This window comes from Tinamus guttatus, unplaced genomic scaffold, assembly GCF_059628265.1.
Source record: "Tinamus guttatus ecotype Peru unplaced genomic scaffold, ASM5962826v1 Tinamus_guttatus_pri_ptg000194l, whole genome shotgun sequence".
Classification (NCBI taxonomy): Eukaryota; Metazoa; Chordata; class Aves; order Tinamiformes; family Tinamidae; genus Tinamus; species Tinamus guttatus.
This window is the reverse complement of record NW_028288728.1, coordinates 147282-160847: the sequence shown is the minus strand read 5'-3', so window position 1 is coordinate 160847 and position 13566 is coordinate 147282.

The window sequence follows — 13566 nt, the reverse complement described above, 5'->3', positions numbered from 1 at the left end:
TATTGGTTTATGTTTAACAGGAAATTCTTGCTAGGTAGTCAGGTAGGCTTTGCCACTTGGCAGCCCCTGCCTCATGATGTTAATAGTTCTGGATGCTGTTTAAATCTGCATTAATCTTAGAAGCAGAGCACTGAACCATAATACCCCCCATGTAAATGTTTATAGTGTAAGGTTGATATAAATTTAACTTGCTTTATCATTCGATGCCGCTTCTCTGTACTACAGTGGAAATCATCTAGTTTGCAGTGTATCATTATGCCAACAACTGCTTAAAATATCTTGAAAGAAATATCATTGATAGTTAACAAAAAGGCAGGTAATTTGTCAGTGTTTGAGTCCCGCAAGAACTGTGGTCTGCTCTAGGTACTGTATTTGGAGATTTAAGTGCTATCTGAGGCTCTGCAAGACTGAAATTCCCCTTTCGTTCCTCGAAGGTGCTTTCTCTGCAGGCAGCAGCTGTGTAAGGGAAGTTTTCTCTTGATTTTGTTTGCACAAGCAAATCTCCATAAGCTTGCTTTAGAAAATAAAATGCCAATGTTGTTTGTACAGTTAATTTTGTTGTTAGAAGGAGAGATGCTGGAAATTACTGGCTCCTATGTATATGTATAGAGCAAGCTCTTAGGCAAAATGGCCATCCCTTCTTGAGTGCTGTTGTCTTCTCTGCTCCCTTTCCCCCACAACCAGCCACATGGGTGTGTTCTTGCAGTTCGTGAACGGTTGCTTATCATGTTCTGTGTACAGCAGTGGCTTCCAAAAACTGCAATGATCTACCTGATTCCTGCCAGCTGCCCTTCACCCTGTCCCGTAAGGGGAAGCTGGGATTTACCTGCTTCAACTCCCCTCCTGAGGGAAGAAAGGAAACCCGGCCATAGCGAGGAGGGTAAGGGCAGTCTCCGGAATAACTCGGAATGGGCTGGCACGTGGGGAATAGGGTCGATGTGCTGATCTCTAAAGGTACCCTGGAATACGTAGCTGTGTTTTTGTTCTATATTGGTTTTAACTACTCTGTACTCTACAAAGTAGGACTTCACAAAGCAAGGTCCAAACCTGTGCTGTAGGTTTTGGATTGCAACATCATGTGTGTGTATGTATGTATATATGCACATATGTATATATTTATACAACAGGTGTGCACCTAGTACTTGCTGCTGTTTTTTCTTTGGTGGTAAAACATGCAATTTGGCTCAAAGTGCTTCTATGAACTCTCAGACAGAAAAGCTGACAGGGTGAGTTTTGTGTGTCCAGAATTGTGCTTTCTCCATTCAGCTGCAGGAAAAAACAAACGAGACTTGTCAGTTCCAATGGCTGACGAAGGAAAGGGTGAAAGGATCCTGTTGTATAAATAAATAGGTAGTACTAGTGAGAGAGCTGTGCTATTGAGAAGGGAAAATCAATCTTCTGCGCAAGTGGACTCCTGAAGTCTTCCCTCCTTGCTAGTGAGAATTTAAACTTGAATCTTAAGATGCATTTGCACAGTCTGGTCCAGTTTTTCAATTTATAGTGCTTGCAGGTTGGATTCCTGAGGCTTGGAATTATCGCAAGTCATAAAGCTGAAGTTAGCTGATGGTTTGCATGAAGGCAAAAAGGTTGTGGCCAACAAACGTGTATGTACCACCAAATTACTTCTAGTCATATTGGGTAGAGAATGCAGCTGGCCCTAGTTGGGCCCCATGTTCCAGAAGCTGTTGCCTAACACACAAAACACACGTGGGTTTTCTGCTTAATGGCAATCAGCAGAAACGGGGAAATATACGGGGAATTCCTTTTATTACTTCTATGTTTGAAGTTCTGTTTGTGTCTGTCGCCGTAGATGAACTTTGAGGTTTGCCAGGTTCCAACTCCCGCTGTTTCCCTGTTGGGATGTGTGTCCCTACGCCAGTTGCCGTCATTCCTTCCTCCTTCCGCCGCGTCCCCCTGCTCCCGCGCTGCGGGGCTGGGGGCAGGTTGTTTGGGTTGCTTTATCACAGACATCCAAGGCAGTTTAGATTCATTTTGCATGTGACCAAGGCCTGGAGATAAGTAATTCACTGGGGGGGGGGTTGTGATTTTGGCCTCGTTACGAAGCCTGGGGGAGCTGAAGGCCTCTCGAGAGGGAGCGTTTTGTGTTTGCACTGTGTTCAGCTCCAGTGAGGGGTGGGCAGCGAAGCCCAGGGTTAAAAAAATGTTAGCTGTTGTAAAAACAATCAAAGTATAAGTGCATCTGAAAAACAATTATAATATAGACATATATATATTTTGTTATGTTACTAAAGGACCACACTTTGAATTGTATGTAAGTAAATGTGGCTGTCTGAACTTTGTGGATTGTAACACTCGATACTACTGAGCTCCTGTACATACACGCAGATACAGCAGAAGGAATTATTTTGTGTTTTAGCATGGTAATTTGTGTATTGTATGTCTGAATATAAACTAAAATAAAGATTGCTAAATTATCTGAAACCACTGTTGTAAAATAAATGTTTTCAATGCGGAAATATGCCTGGGCTTTTCCTTTCCTTCTTAGTGCCCTGGAGCTCACTCTGGAAGGGAGCTGGTCTGGTGAGGCCGGGGGTGCTTTGAGGTGGGTGGTCTCAGAGGTCAAACGGCTTCTTGTCATCAGGGGCTTTTTCCCCCTTTTCCTTCCACTTGTGTCTCAGAGTCCCTGGCTCTGAGCACTGAGGCCCAGAGACCTGAAGTAATTAGTGGTTGGGCTTCGTGATGAATGTAGGTAGTGCTGGGATCCTGAGTGTATGAAATGGGCACAGTAATTCCTGGAAGTTTAACCTGTGGTGGGTTATCCGGTGCATGAAATCAGTCCTGCTGTCCCTTGTGCGTCTCCACGATCCCAGGTTTTTCCCACCTGATGCTTGGGATCCGTAACGTGCAGAAAGGACTGGATAGGTAGAGAAGTCCTTCCCGTTCTGGGTGCTTGTTGCCTGTTGCAGCTCTTAGTGCCTTTCTGCCTCATAGTGAATATATTCCCATAGTGTGTGCGAGAGAAAGGGGGCTCATTCCATTTTCACCTATGCCAGTGTGAGACAGAAGGGACGAAATGCTCGGGTTCGCTTTTGCTGTCACTTGTGCTGTGTTTCCCAAGCTGTCTGTGTTGCAGAACTACCCAAAGGCCTCCTCAAGGAAGGATTTGTCCCACCAAGGACTCCAAGTTGATGTTTCAGTGTCTGAAGGCACCTGCCTGGTTACATGCAAAGCGTGACAAATACTTGATATTTTTAAAGCTTAATCACTGAGCAGAAGTGCGTGATACTCTGTGAAATCAGGCTCGTTTCTCTTATCCCCCTGAGATCACCAGGAAGCGAATTGTAATGCTAGAGATGAGGAGCTTCGGCTGTCAAATTCTTGGGGCATTGAAGAAAGAGGCAGAAACGTCTCAAGAGACCAGGGGGCTGCCAGCTGCGTGTCACGTGTGACGCAGGTGACAGTGACAGGCCGCTTCCCCTCACGTGGTCCTCGCTGCTGTAGCGTCACTGCCACCAGCCACGCAGGGACAAGGAGACGAAGCCGCCTCGCTCTGCTACCTCCTGCGTTGAGTTGAGTGGGCTCCGGCCTCCGTTAGCGCCATCCGCCCGAACGGAATACAGATCTGCAGAAAATCACTGCAAAGTGGGCAACTGGGACGCAGCTCGTCCGCCCACGTTGCCTGGAGATGTTCACCAAACTCATGGTAATCCCATCTGGCCAGTTCAAGCTCTGCTGGGAGTGAAAACTCCATGAGTCCAGCACGACTTGGATAAAGGGGAGGGCGAGTGCTCTGGGCTGCCCTTTGCATTGGCCCCTGGAAGGCTCCATTAGACCCATAGAACCTGTTGGACTTTTCTCAGCAGCTGCTTTTAGGAGAATTTCTGCCGTCTTGGTGGCTCAAAGAGGGACCTGAACATCCCAGTTTGCCTTCCCAGCCTTTAGTGAAGCAGAAAGGAAATTTCCCTCCTACAGCCGGGAGCGCACTGGAGTCCCTGCACAGACCTGTCCCCTCGGAAGCGCTGTGTGATGTCCTGTCCCTAAACTGCAGCTCTTAAAGCAAGAGGGATCAGAGCTGGAACGTAGTGGATGTTGGGGATGGGCACAGAAGTTACCATTGCTGTTAGAGAAATGATCCTAGTGTGGCCGTGGAAGGGCCCTGCCACGCAAACTGAAAATCTCTTTCCAGCAAAAATTCCACTTGACTGAGAAGTTTGCATCATCTGAGACTGTTTGGCTCCTCACTGCTACAATGGAGAGACGTAAGTAAAGACAAGCAAAAGACGTTCCAAAGGCTGCTGTGGGACTCATCTTGGAGCCAAGGAAAGTGTTCGGACAACATAAATCTGGTGCTCTGAGCTCTCTGCCTGCACCTCCAAGCCTGGATCTGTGACAGATGCAGCATTACTGTGGCCGTGAGGTGGGTCTTATTGGCACTTGCAGGCGATCACAGGGTTTTTGAGGAGTTAATTCCCTGTTGGAGAGAAGATAGCTGGAAGAAGGTAAGCACAAAATACCAACATTTCAACGAGAAACCCGCTTTCCCCTCTCAGCAGCAAGACTTTTGCTGAGTTCCCAGGTATGGACTCGGCAGAGCTGAGGGGTCAGGCCTGTCCTTATTCCAACCCCTTTCAGCACCTGCCTTGGAGCTATTAAGTATCTGGTGTCTCCACTTTGTCCCACGCTCCAGTCCTTGACTCCTTCCCTAAGTACATCCTCTCTCAGCTTGCCTCCCGGCCCAGTAGGATTTCTAGAACTTCCTTAAGTAATCTCGCGGGTGTTTTTAAACCGTCTGAATAACTTATCTCTACAGGTAGCCAACGAAGATCTCCATTTCAGTCTCGAGGAGCTGCCCCAGGGAGGTTTTGCTGCCTGGACCCAAGAGTCTACAGCCCCAGGAGGAACGTTTTGGCCGAGAACACCGTTGGCATCTCTGAGCATGCGCTCCGGCAGGTTTGTTCCTTGGGTTTTGGGTGCTGCAGTCGCTTTCTGTGCCGAGTCCCCTCTGGAGGTTTTTGCATCCCGCTTTGCTCCTGGTGAGCTGCTCCTGGGGCCCGGGGTTCCCAGGAGGGTTTGCAGCCAGCGGCACCTCTGCAGCCCGGCTGCAGATGTGCTCCCTCTTTTTGAGAACAGGAAGGAAGAAACAAAACCGAAGGCACCCCCGGAGCTCCCTGTCCTCCCTCATTTGCTCTTGTTTCCTTCACTGGGCTCCAGGCCTCTGTTGAAGGCTGAACTCCATGGGCAGGAGCACAAGGAAGAGACCCTCAACGCTGCTGCGTGATGGGCAAGGTGCCCACTTGTCCCCTCTGCCGGGGCTTCGGGAGGGCAAGGGGCGTGAGATGGACATCCACGTGGGGCACAAGGTTGGCACATTCTGGGGAGGGAGTCCTGCTCCCATGGGAGTTTCCAATGGGGGTAACACAGCTGCCCTGGGTGCCTGATTGCTCCCACTGAATGGTGATGTGACCTTGCCTACAGGCCGAGCCCGTGGATGGGATCGGAGCCCTCGTTGCTGCCCGTGGCAGGATCTGGGCCTTCAGCAGTCAGCTCTGGGTACCCGCAAGAACACCGAGGTAGCATGCACAGTTTCTCAGGATCCTTTTTGGGATGCAGTGTTGCCTTTTGAGTCCATCCTCCAACAGCTGTTGGCTCGGAAGCAGCAATTTGGTCCCAGATGGTTGGAAGCGCCTGCTCTTGGCACGGATTGTTTTTCCTCTCTTCTGCTGCACCTGGGGATGAGCGGAAGGGCAGAGGGTTGGAGGTGATGGAGGGTTGATGATCCCCTGGCTGGGCCCTGCTGCGAAATCTGTGTTACATCCAGCCTGGGGGCTGGTGGCCGGACAGGAAGGCTGTGTCTGGTGGGGAAAGGTGTCCAATCCCATTAAATGTCACCCAGCCACGCAAGGACAGAGCTCCTGCGTTTTAGAAGCTTAGGAAAACACAGCCTTCTCTTTTGGGAAATCTATTTTCTGTTGTTTCCCCCCCGTAACAAAGCTAAGGCTCTTTACATGCGTATTTTTGCAGCATGTATCATGGATTATTTGTGTGTATGGATTTCAACCTCAATGCAGGATGCACCCTCGTCCCTAGAAACTGCCATTCCTCGTGGGACAACATCTGCTTTTCCCAGAGCAGTAGGAGCAGCGTCGTTTGCTTTCTGGACTACACCTACTGCCACCTGCGGACCTTGGACTTGCTGCTGAAATGCTGGATACCCGCACGCAGTGATTAACCCACTGCTGTGATTAACGAAGGATCTTCTGCCTTTTTGCAGCTGCCCGTGAGTTGGCGGAAGCTGGCGCTTGTGCTGTGACCTTGGATTGGGACAGCCTAGGACACAGAAGCAGGTTCTGTGGGGACACCTGGCTGCACACACGCTGTGCTGGAGGGAGAGCAGGTCCCTGTGAGCAGGAGAGGAGCCAGCCCCTCGTGTCCCCTGCCTGCGCGGAGCCACCTTCGCAGGACACACAGGTGAGATTGGTCTGGGGCGTGATGGGGACGGTGGCACGAGGAGGGACCGTGCCAGGGTGGTTGTGATGCCCTTGGGGCTGCCACGTGCTCTCGGGGAAAGCTCCCGTATGGATGCAGCTCTTCTGAGACACCTCGGAGCTTGTGTTTCATTGACTGCTGTCCCAACCACTTGCTGCGTGACACTAAGAGGTGCAGACTGGCTGCAGAGCCCCGAAGTGTCACTTTGCTGATACATTTGCGAGATACACAAAGTGGAAAAGCCTCGTCCAGGTCACCGGACTCGTGTCCCGGGCTGGCAGACCCCTGGGAAAGCCTGTTAGTAAGTGCTGGTTGCCATTCCCTGCCTGCAGGTCCCTCGGGAGCACCCTGGGAAGCGCTTGCCTGGGCTGCCTGTCCACCCTGCTGGCCGTCGCGGCAAGGACACCCGGCGAGGACGGGAGGAGCTGCCCACGTCCCTGGGACCTGGTGCCTGGAGCCGCTCGGAAGCAGACTGCACCCCGGTGGCCACGGCCACCAGCAAGGTAAGGACGTCCTCATCCCCCGGGAGCGCTCGGATAACGCGCCGGGATACTCCATTGCCGTGAGCTCGGCCGGTGAGGGGCTTGGGGACCGGCCTGCTGGGAGGATGCTCGGCCAGTTGTGTATCCCAGGCTGCCTCCGGGAGTGCGTGTCCTGCATTGGGCTCCCGGCAGCATCTCTGTGGCTGCCAATCCGTAGGGAATGGAGCTCTCCCTCTTCCTGCCTCCCCCACCAGGGCTCCAGGCCCTTCCCAACGTCCTCCTCATCCGAAAGCCCAGACCAAACCTCCATTCACCTGCAGCCACCAGGGACAGACAACTGGCCCATGAGAGGGTTAAAAAAGCTCTTCGTGCTGCCTTGGCAGCTTAACAAGCTCCCTTCCCTTGAGGTAGTTGCTGCTTTTATCTCTTTCTTACTTTTTTTAAATGGGAAAAAAATATACCTTTACTCAAAGAAGCAAAGCTGGCCCCGGGCTGGCTCACAGCCTGTTCCCTGTGCAAGGCGAGCACGTCCCTTGCAGGGCGGAACACAGGGGTTGTTAACCCTCAGGAAGAGGATCCCGTGCAGATCCTGCAGCCTCTCCAGCGTGTGTGGGGTGTCCCGTGCAAATGGGTTTTATACCCTCCATCCCCAAAAGCGCTGCCCGCCCAGGCCCCGAGCCACAGCTTGGAGCTGCTGGCAGCGGCAGGGCCGTTTCTTCCATTTTGTGTGATCTTTCTTGTCTTTCCCCCCGCCCAGAGCCACCCTGCACGTTCAACTCATGAAAGCCGACAGAGATGCAGGGACTTTGGAAATATTTCCTGGTGCAAATTGTGAACTCCAGCGGAGCCGCCTGCCTCGCGGTTCGGTCCAGTGGGGAGCAAACCCCGGAAAGCAGCCGCGACCCGCCGAGCGCCGCTGCCGCTTCGTGCTCGCCCTGGGGCTTCCTGCACGGAGCATGGGACCGCTGGCTGCTGCGTTTGCTCCGTGCCGCTATTCCAGGTGAGAGCTGGGGGTCTGACGGGGGCGGTGGGGACGCGCCGGGGGGACGCTCCGTTGTCCGCGTGCTCACTGCACCATCGCTCGTTCCAGGCGCTCCGTGGCCGCGCGTCTTGGCGCAGCGACAGAGCAGCTGGCGCGCGGCAGCGCCAGAGCACGGCATGGGGCAGGTGCGCGGGCGACTTTAATGCACAGCAGGGACGGGGACCCGCGGGACAGCGCGGCGGAGGGGGCGGCCACCCCCGCACGGCCCCGTGCCCCGGCGGGCCCCTTGGCCGCGCAGCCCCCGCCGCGGCCCCTTCGCCCCCGCGAGCCCCCTCACTTCCCTATACTCTGCAGCAGCAGCTTGTTGCTCAGCGCCTTCTGCGCCAGTCTCTCCTCGCGGGACATGTCGAGGAACTCGCGGAGCAGGTGGAAGGTGAGGTCCAGCGAGTTGGGTTTGCCCTCGCGCCGCCGGCCGCCCGCCAGCGCTCGCGGCGCCCGCGGGGCTGCCGGGGCCTGGGCCGCGCACAGCGGGGCCGCCGCGGGGACGCGGGGGCCGGCGGGGACTGGGGGTGGCCGCGCGGCGCCCGTCCGGGGCTCCCGGCCGGGCCACTGCAGCGGGGAGCAGGTCTCCGAGGGCAGGAAGAGCAGCACGAGGACGGAGGCGGCCGAGAGCATCGTGACCCGCATGGCGGCCGCTCCGTCACGGCGCTGCGAGAGCCCCCCAGTGCCCCCGGTCAGGGGCTGGGACCCCCTTCCACCCCCAACGCGATGAGACCCCTGGGCATAGGACCCCCCCTCTCGTCCCTGCGACGGGACCCCCAGCACGATGGGACCCCCCCAAGTCCCCTGCAGAGGCTCCCCATGGGGACACTGATAATGGAGTTTGGTGGCTTCCCAGTGACCCTGCTGACCCTATCCCCTCACTGGGTCCCCAGTGTCCCCCCTTCCCATGTCCCCTTGCTTGAGCGCCTGGTCCCCCTCCCCATGTCCCTCCCCCTGTCCTCTCACGGGGTCCCGGTGTCCCCCTCCTCCTCTCCCCTGCAGGTCCCGGTCCCCAATTCCCCTGTGCCCTGCAGGTGCCAGTGTCCCCAACCTGTGCAGGTCCTGGTGTCCCCTTCCTCCTCTCCCCTGCAGGCCAGGGTGCCCCCATCCTGGGCAGCTCCTGGTCCCCTTGTCCCGTGCAGGTCCCGGTGTCCCCCTCCTCTCCGGTGCAGGTCCCGGTCCCCCCTTCCCCCGTCCCGTGCAGGTCCCGGTCCCCCCGTTCCCCCGTGCCGGTGCCCGCTCCCCGCGTTCCCTCGCCGTGTCCCGCCGCCCCGTGCCGCGCTCACCGCTCGCCGCCCGCTCCCCGCGCGCGCTCGCCCCGCTCGTGGCCGCGCTCCCGCCGCCGCCGTCTTTATAGAGGGGCGGCCGCGCACGTGACCGCGCCGGAGCCGGCCGTGACGCGCGGGCGGGCGGCGCTGTCCGCGGTGCTGACGGGACCGGGCACGGGGGGCGCGTGCATGTGTGCGCGTGCACGGGGGTGCAAGGAAACGGCGGGGCGGTGCGTGTGCGTGCAGGGGGTGTGCGTGTGCGCGCGGGTGTGCGCGGTGGTGCAGGAGCAGGTGCAGACACAGGGGACAAGGGACACCGGAACGGGGGCTTAGTGGCACTGAGCACTAGTGCATGTCTGTGTGTGCGCACGTGCATGTGTCTGTGTGCACGTTTGCATGCACACGCGTGTTTGCGGGCGCTGTGGAGCAGCGCTGGCCTCACCCCCCTTGCAAGGTGTCAGCTGCCGTGTTTGGGGCTTGGGATCCGGGCCCGTAGCCCAGGGCAAGCTCTGGCCCTGGCTCTGCCACGGGGGCCGCAGCCGTGCGGCCGTTGCAGCCTCCTCCGAGCGCTGCCGCCAGCAGAAGCCTGGCAGGAGGGAGCCCTTGGCAGCGCTCGGAGCCCTCGGGCAGTGCTCGAGGTCGCTCTGCTCATCCCAGTGGCCTCTCCCCCATCCGCGCCCGGAGCCCTCGTGCACCTGGGAACACAGGTCCCCCGGGCCGGCCTCTGCCAGCTGCAGCCTCCCGCGAGCTCCGAGCTCCCGTACAGCCAGCAACCGCCCTCTGCCTTGACAAAGCTTGGAAAAAGCCAAGGTTTAGGTGATTTATTGCTCTGGCAGATTCCCTGTGCTCCGCGCAGCTGCAGCCTGCCCGTTTCCTCCCGGCACCCGCGTCCCAACGCGGGAGCAAGGATGGAGCCTGTCCTGCTCCCCCTGTGCCGGCGCAATCAAGGCGGAGGCCGCCGGAGCCCAAGGCCGGCACATTCCCCACGTTGCTCCCGGGAATTGGGGCCCTGGCGCCTCCTTTCCCAGCAGCTTTTGCAGGGAGGAGAGGGCATCCGCTTTGTGTTTTCCTTAGGGTCAGGGAATCGCGGGGAAGACAGAGGACGCGCTGAGCACCTCACGGCCGGCTGCTTCATTTAGGAAGCTCGACTTGATTTGTTTTTTAATTTCATTTTTTTCCTGGTCCCTCAAGGAGTGACAACTCATCACGGAGGACCCCGGCGCCGCCAGGGGATTAATTAGCGCCGTGTTGCTCGCTCCCGTCCTCCTGCCCGGCGCGCCGAGCGCTGCTCCGAGCACGAGGCTCCGAACGGGCTGCGCAGCCGAGCGGAGGCAGCGGCTCCCGCTTGGGTGCTCCATCCCCGCCGTTGCCGGGGCCCAGGCGTCCAGGCGGGCGGCTGCAGACTTTGGAGAAGGCGTCTCGTGGGCTGACGAACCTGAGATTGAGCCTCGTGTTTCACCATTCTCAGGTTAGACAGTCCTCGAGGTGCCCCTCGCCCGGGCGGCCCCACGCCGGCCCCGCGGCCCCGGCGTTCCGAGGGCTCCGTGCGCTCCATGTGGGCAGCAGGGCAGGAGAAAAGGGAAAGAGCAGAGAAAGCAGCAGGGGAAACGGCCTCGCTGCCGGCGCAGCCCCGCGGTGGGAACGTGGCCAAACCTTGTGCCCACCTGGGCCGAGGGAGCCCCCGAGGGTCCTTCCAGCTCCGAGCGCTGCGGAGGCCCCGTCCTGGGAAGGGGAATCGCTCACAGCCTCGTGGCAGAGCCTTTTCCTGCTGTAAGAGAGAAAAATGTGTTAAAGGCTGGTCAAAAAAAAAAAAAAGTATAAAAGCGAAGGGAAAGACTTTTTCTTATAAGTTTTGCCCAGATGATCGTGTCCATATGAACAAGCACCAGACTGAGGAGGGGGTCAGGAAAGGCCCAGAGGGATCAGTGAGGGATTTTCCATCCCTTCCTGGGTTTCTTGTTTCCTTCGAAGCTCCAATGGTCCCAGTGCTGCCTTGTGCATCACGGCCAAGGCCGGGCCCCACAGCCGGTGCGAGTGCCAGCACCCGCAGGCCTTGCAGCGCCAAACGCAGCAGCTCGCGGCAAAACCTCCCTCTCAAATCCCCCCTTCACTTTTTTCTTTAAGTTGCAGGTGGGCTTTGCAAATCCACAAGCTGCAAATTAAAAGGACCATTTTTACAAAAGCTAACAAACCAAAAAAGCAAAGTACCAAAGCGCAGCCCCATGCACCGCGTGGCGCGTTCCAGCGAGGAGCGACGGCGGCCGCTCTGCCTCCGCGTTGTCCCCGCGCGGGCAGCGGCCTCCCTACCTGCCCCCCGCGGCGCCCCGGCCTCCCCGCCGCCCCCGCGGCCGCTTTTATGGCCCCGGCGCCGTCCCCGCGCGCTGCCGCGTTGCGCCCGGCTTCCTGTTTGTGCAGCGCGAGCGGCTGCGGTGAAATTTCCATTACATGCTGGACAGACGGGGTGGCGAGAAGGGGTGCAGAGGAAAGAGAAAAAAATTTTAAAAAAGGCAAGAAAAGGGGTTTTGGCAGTTCTCTTGGCTTATTTGGCATTGGGGAGCGGGAGGGATCCCCGCAGGATCCTCCCGTGCCGCTGGCCCCCATGCAGAGCTGTTGTGGGGGCTGCATCCTCATCCCATGCGTGAGGCCCTGGTCCTAACCGACACCCTACAGACCGTCAGTTTCCTCCCCAAAAACCTTCCCAAAATGCTGCTGCTCCGCGTGGGGCCTGGTCCCGAGGCTGGTTTTGGTGCTTCTCCCTCCCCTCTGCCCCCCACGACATCTGCAGCTTTCGTCCCCCCGCCCGCTCCCCCATCCCAGTTCTGTTTATTAAAAGCAGAGCAGAAATAATTGGGATCCTGGATTGCTTCCTCCCCACTGACGGTTGCCTTTCTCCAACCCCAGTATTCCAGAGCCTGCCATTGGCACCGGCCCTGCTGGAACCCTCCCTGTGCAGCAATTCAGCGCTCCCCATCCACCCGCCTGTTGCACTGGAGCACGTGACTATTTTTGCCTGCAATTTGCAAATTAGCATAAATATGAAATTCCTGCTAATTAATAGTAAAATTTTATTTATTCTTTTTTTCAAGACACAACAGGGAAGAAAGACGGATGAAGCAGCTCGGCTTGGCAAGCCCATCGGCAGGACGCTGGCAAAAGGCAGGTCGTGGAGCCGCGTCGTTCCGGGCAGCGCGAAGCCGCGTTGTTCCGGGCAGCCGTTTGCAGGTGCGTCGCAGCCTCCCCGCTCCGGTGCGGTGGGAAGCGGCAGGCGAGGCGGGTGGACGCGCTCGCTGCGGAGCTGCCCGCGGGGAGAGCCCTGCGGAGGCCGCGGCCAAAGCTCTGCCCCGCGAGCAGCCCCTGCCGCGGCGCTGCATCGAGGGCCGGTGCTCAGCGCCGGGGCCAGTGCATCCCATGAGTTTGCTAAAAGTCATCCTCATTGCAGCGCATGGTTTCCGTTTGAAATAGTGTTATGTGAAGCTCTGTGTGTTTGTTGGTGGGGGTGAAGGTGCTTTTAAATGTCTTTGATTTTTACAAATGTGTCTGCAGTGGGTGAGCTCAGCCAAGGGCTACTCTAAGCACCGCTCATTTAATGCACACTGCGAGTGAAGCGTTTCCAGCGGTCCCGTTAGGCTGCAATGTGCCTGCAATCGCGGGGCTGGAATGCGCCGGGTGGGAAATGCCCCTTCTCCCCCATTTTGATGCGGACGCCCAACACGCTGCCTTCCTCAGTGGGGAGCTAGGTTTGAAACAAGCCCCAGCTTAGGCGGTTTGGAGCAATTTCCCTCCTTGGGGGTAACCGGGATTGGAGCCTGTTTTTTACCAGCAGCGCAGCTGGGAGCCCCCGGCTCCCTCCTCAGAGCTGCTGCAGCCCCAGCTGCAACGAAGCACTTGGGTCTCAGCAAGTTTTGGGCCCAGCCTGGTGCCCCTGCAACTCCCCCGTAGCCACACGAGGCCCTGAACGGCCTCTTTGATGGCCGAGGAGATAATTGTTCACTGCTTTTTTGTTTTTTTAACAACTCCGGGCTATTCTTAGCAGTGCGGGGCAGGAAGCCGAGCACCACGGGGAAGCCGCCATGATGCCGGCGCCAGCCGGACCATGGCGGGCGAGGGGGCAAAGCTGCCGGCACGAGGCCGACAGGGCTTCGCTGGAGCCGGGAGGCCGGTGGCGGAGCAGCCCCGGCAACGGAGCAGGATGGAGGAGCCGGCGGCTGAGCGGGCGGCCACTCCGGTCAGCGCAGGGCGGAGGCACCGCGGGGGCCGCCCCGGCACCCGCCGCCCACGGGTTTTTTCCGCTCGCAGGTGCTGGTGAACGGGGCAGAGCGGCGCTCGGGGAAGGGTGGGGACGGGG